General features: G+C 48.5%; 1 pseudogene; it reads right to left on the reverse strand.

Moving 5' to 3' along the window:
- Positions 1-413: 413 nt before the first annotated feature.
- On the reverse strand, positions 414-4,883 carry LOC116644459 (annotated as a pseudogene).
- Between the last annotated feature and the right edge of the window lie 427 nt (positions 4,884-5,310).

Raw genomic sequence — 5,310 nt, forward strand, 5'->3', positions numbered from 1 at the left:
CAGATATTCTAATTCAATGTTCCTGAACTATAGCCCAGAAATACACATTTTATTTTATGTACTTTTTTTTTTTTTTTGTATTGAGATATAACTGACATACAACATTATATAAGTTTCAGGTATACAGCATAATAATTTGATATTTGTATATATTGCAAAATGACCACAATAAGTCTAGGTATCATATATATATGTTATAAAATGTATTAGGGAGAATACTGAGATTTTGCTACATAAATAGCTATAGAATGGGATGGGATGACTGAAGGGAGCAGCTGTTGTCTCCGTCTGCACAGGTCCTAGGAACTCATGGGCAGGGGAATTGGGTGGGGGTGGGGGGATTGTGGTCATGACCAGAGGGAGAGAGGTTCCCCTGTATACTATTTGATAAGAGAAAAAGGGAGAAAGGGACACTAACAGCTGTTGACTGTCAGCTAGGCAGCTCCAGCAGACAGGGTGTCCAGGGTCAGCAGGACCAAGCTCCAACTGGTCAGCATCTTCCCTTCCTCCCTTCAAACCAGTACTTGTCAGATGTCCCACAAAGGACACTCTCCAGGCTGACAGTAGCAGTCACTTTTGTACCACCCTGTGGTCACTCTGACAGGTGTCTGGCACCTTGAGCTTCTTCGATCTCATTCATGTCCATCAGCTTTCCCTGCACCTTCTTGAACTCATTCCCACTCAGGAATACGGGGGCCATCTGCTACTCATTGGGTGGCTGAATGGAGACGTGGAACTGTTGGGTTTGGATTCACAGCTGCAAGTTGAGCACCTAGGTTGAGTCACAGAAATTAAAGACCGTGACAGCAGTGGCAGATTCTCTGGGTGCTAGGGACTCAATTTCAGGGTGCTGATGCCAGAAGACAGTTTAAGGGGGACCCCATGCAGGCCCTTGATGGGGGTATTGTAGCTCTTGGAGAAGTGGGTTGCACAGATACAATGTGGGGCCCCTGGAGACAAAGGTGGGCTGCTGAAGGTCTAGTCCACAGCCAGCCCCTCACCAGCTACGAGGGGCAGCAGCTCCTGCCTTCCAACCCTGACACTAGAAGGGCAGCAAGGGCATCAGGGGAGAGTCTTTGAATGTCAGACCCTCCAGGTCAGCAGCCAGACAGGTGAACACAACCATGGTGGGAGACACAGGCTGGACAGTAGGAGGGGGAAGTCCTCTAGATCAAACAAAGACATTTCTTTGGCTACAGGAGTACATGATCCACTGGGACGTTTTTTGTTTTGTTTTGTTTTTGTTTTGTTTTGTTTGTTTTCCTTCTTCTTTTCAGGAGGCAGGTTCCTCCTGCTCTTCCTTGGGATCCAATGTCCTCTCAAACTCTGTTGAACTACAGCTGGTATCTCTGCCCTCATCCAAAGACAAGCCTCTCCTTGTCCTTCTGGCACCTTCTTCATCTTCCTCTCTTCATCTTCCTCCTCACTGTGTTCATTCTCACTCCCTCTCCCTTTCTCCTCACCCTCATCTTGGTCTTCATTATTGGACTCACTGCTGGAGTCTTCAGCTGCTCTAGCTGCTGCTCTCACTGACTGACTCAGTCTTGAACTCTGGGAGTCTATCTGTGGACTCTGTGGGGCCTGACTCCTCTTCTTCTCCTTCCTCTTCTTCCATTTTGAGCACTTGGTCCATTTAGGTACCTCCACGTTGCATGCAGATGTGTTTGGATCTTCCTCTGACCAGTTTGGACTGGGTAGCCTGTGGCCTTGGCATTTAATGGGTGGGATAGTGAGCCCAGCTGGAAGTGGTCTGGTCTTTGAAGGATGACTGCAAGCCTGGGGCTGGTTTGGGTGCCAGGAAGAGCTTCTTGGCATGGAGGCTGAGGGCTCCACCCTACTCTGAAGAGAGGATAAACTGCCAGGTGAAGTGTGCTAGGTCACAGATATCACAGTTCTGGAGGGACTTGGTCAGATTTAGCATATACTGGGTCAACAGCTTGGTCTGCTTAGGGTTGGTCAGGTAGAGCTTGGCCACCAGGTTGATGACCTGCAGTTTGTGGATGTCTTGCTCTGCTGAGGGATTTGGCCATTTTCCCCAGGACATCAGGTGAATACTGGAGACATGCTCACTGTACTCACCAATGAGCCACAGGATGCTGGCTCAGGCCATGAGCACTTAGGTGTTATCTGTGAGCTTTGCCAGCTTAAGACCTCCTCATGCTGTGGGGCTGCATCTGCAACAGCTTCTTAATGATGACCACTGACTCTGTGATGAATAGTTCATCACAGTGAAACAGTAGCTACACCAGGCCAGTGAGGCAGGTGTCACAGACTCGTCCTATGTTAGTTGCACACCATCCAGTGGCCTGGATCATGGTGCCATAAAGTCCTTGTCCATGCTGTGAATATAGGTCTGGAATTTCTGTAGGACAGTAAGGATTCTAGTTTCATTAACTAGGTTGTTCAGCACTTCCAGCTTTAGGGTTTTGATCTGGGTGGAGTTGATTGATCTGATATAGAGGCTTTTCAGGTAGGATTGAAACACACTGGATGCTCAGTGGACATGGTGGCCACGTACTGAACCTTATTGTAGAGAGGACAGGGTCAGAGGTACTGGGAACTTGGGCTGGGGCAAAGGGTGCTAGGTGTGGGGAAGAGAGGTGGACCAAATAGAATGGAGTAGAAAACAAGTTGGAGGAGGGCAACAGTAGGAAGAGGGCAGGACTGGGGTCAGTGCCCGGGTATGTGGGCCAGGATAGAGAGGCTGGATCTAGGCCCAGCATTCTGGAGAAGACTTTTTTTTTTCTTTTGACCACAAAATATTTTATTTAACAATTTGCATTTTGGAAAAACAGAAACTCCTGCCTCAGAGGAAGCTTTTTGAATCAAAAGTCCCTGGCAATTGTGACAGAGAACAATGGGCAGGGCTGGACTGGAAGAAGCTGAGGGAGCCAGGAGGGTCTCACCTCACAGGAATCACATCAAGTGCTGGCCAAGGATACAAGAGACTGCTCCACCAACGAGGCCAGGCCTTCAAAGTGACAAGAATAAATGAATCCGGTCATACAAGCCTCTAGAACATTTTGGAAAACATTCTGTGGGTCTTTCCTAGATGATCAAGTGAATCAGAAAAATGGAAAGACCTGTGCTAATGACACATTCACAGTTTCTACACTTAGATTTAAAACACCAAGCAAACTATGTTCTCCCAGCAGAACATACAGAAATTATCAGCTAATGATTTTTTAAAGATTTATTTATTTATTTGAGAGAGCGCGCGCGCGCGCACGTGTGCGTAGGCGAGCACTTGTGCGCACCAGCTGTGGGGGAGGGGGGTAGGTAGGGACTGAGGGAGAGGAGACACTCTTCAAGCAGATTCCCCTCCCTACCCTGATATCAGGGCCTGAGCCGAAACCAAGAGCCACACAACTGACTGAGCCACCCAGGCGCCCCTCCTAATAATTTTTATAAATATTTAAACCCTTCTTCAGTCTGTTCAGACTTAAGAATGTAACTAGTTTTTTTTTTATTTATTAGACAGACACAGCGAGAGAGGGAACACAAGCAGGGGGAGAGGGAGAGGGAGAAGCAGGCCGCCACGGAGCAGGGAGCCCGATGCACGGCTGGATCCCAGGAGACCTGAGCCGAAGGCAGACGCTTAATGACTGAGCCACAAAGAATGTAATTCTAGTTTTAAGAATAGTCTATGAAGGGGGCGACTGGGTGGCTCAGATGGTTAGGCGTCTGCCTTCGGCTCGGGTCATGATCCCAGGGTCCTGGGATCAAGCCCCACATCGGGCTCCTGGCTCAGCGGGGAGTCTGCTTCTCCCTCTCCCTCTGCCTCTCTCACTGCTCATGCTCTCTCTCTCTCTGTATCTCTGTGTCTCAAATGAATAAATAAAATATTAAAAAAAAAAAAAGAATAGTCTACGAAGCCTCAAAACTTTGAGTCCACTAAGAGGAAGTTTTCCTTTGCACTTTAATTTACGGCTAATAATCAACCTATCAGCTAAGGAAGAGCTTAGGGTGAAAGGAATTCCCGGATGTAGATGATGGGTGGCACCTGGCGGGGGGAGGAGCCTAGAGTTAGAAGATGGTGGCCAGCTGCTAGAGCAGGGCGGAAGGAGAGCGTGGAGGTGCTGTCTGCCTGCCAGCGTCCCCTAGATGGGTGTTAAATTAGATGCCTGCCCTCCTCAGGCCGATGCTTTCAGATTAGCAAATGAGCGTCTTTCCCAGAAGGTCTGGACACCTCGGGAACCGCTGTCTCTGCGCTGAGCCCGGGGCAGGTGAGTCCACGGTTCTCAGATTGTTAGGTAGCCTTGTGAATCTCGGCGCCTGGAGCCCTCCTGGTTTTCAAAAGTGAGATGTTTTGGGGGCTTCTCCCTCAGCTGCAGGTCTTAAAAGTTGGGGCGACTGGTGTGGGGTTCAAACCCTTTGCATTCGGGGAGAAACTCCTGGTTTTGAGTTCCGCTGGGACTGTAGGTGGCTATGGACGCCAGGGGGTGGGCGGGGGTGGGCGGCCCGTGGTGAGACCGTGCCTCGGACTCTCCTACCTGCTTCTGTGTGGGCCTTCTTTCATGGGATATGCAGGAGTTGCGCACACAAGCTTTTAGGTTTTTTTTTTAGAGGAAGTTGTTCTATATCTAGACGCAGATTTGGTTTGTCGGTGGGATGAAGTGAGTTGAGGTGCTTTTTACGTTGCCGTCTTGAACCCGGTCAAGTTCTGGAGGCTGGAAGCCCTAGAGCAAGGTGCTGGCACGGTTGGGTGAGGGCCCTACACATTTTAAACAAGCGTTAACTATTCTTTTACAAATGGGTGGTAATGTGGAGAACAAAGGCAAAAGAAATATAGAAAAAATTTAAATTTCCTTACAATTTACAGCCCATTGACGAGTACTTGAGACAGCAAAGTGACCTTCCTTAAGGAGCTTTACTATCTCCATGTTAATACTTTGCCCGAAGAAAAGGCAACCTTAGCTTGACATTAGCCACACCTCCAGGATCCTGTGTGGTTTTTAACATATGAAATCCCTTTGGAAGCCTCCTTTATCTCTACCCTTCGCCCCCACTCCCCCAAGATATATGTTAGCGACTATCCTCCAAACATGTGGTCCACTGATAACGCATCTAAAAAGGGTCTCATGACTAAGGTTTTAGTAGGCAGCAGTAAATGACCTTAGCCTAATAATAGCTAGCCCCTCAAGGTTCTGAAAACCTTGCTTCCAAATTCTTTGAGACTTAGGCTCTCCTGACTCCTTCCCAACTTGAAAGTCTATAATCAGTCACTCCTCACAACCCCAGTGCAGCTCATTCTGCCCACGGGGCCTGTCCCTAGGCTTTAATAAAACCACCTGTTTAGGGCACCTGGGT

Source organism: Phoca vitulina, unplaced genomic scaffold, assembly GCF_004348235.1.
Source record: "Phoca vitulina isolate PV1807 unplaced genomic scaffold, GSC_HSeal_1.0 scaffold30, whole genome shotgun sequence".
NCBI lineage: Eukaryota > Metazoa > Chordata > Mammalia > Carnivora > Phocidae > Phoca > Phoca vitulina.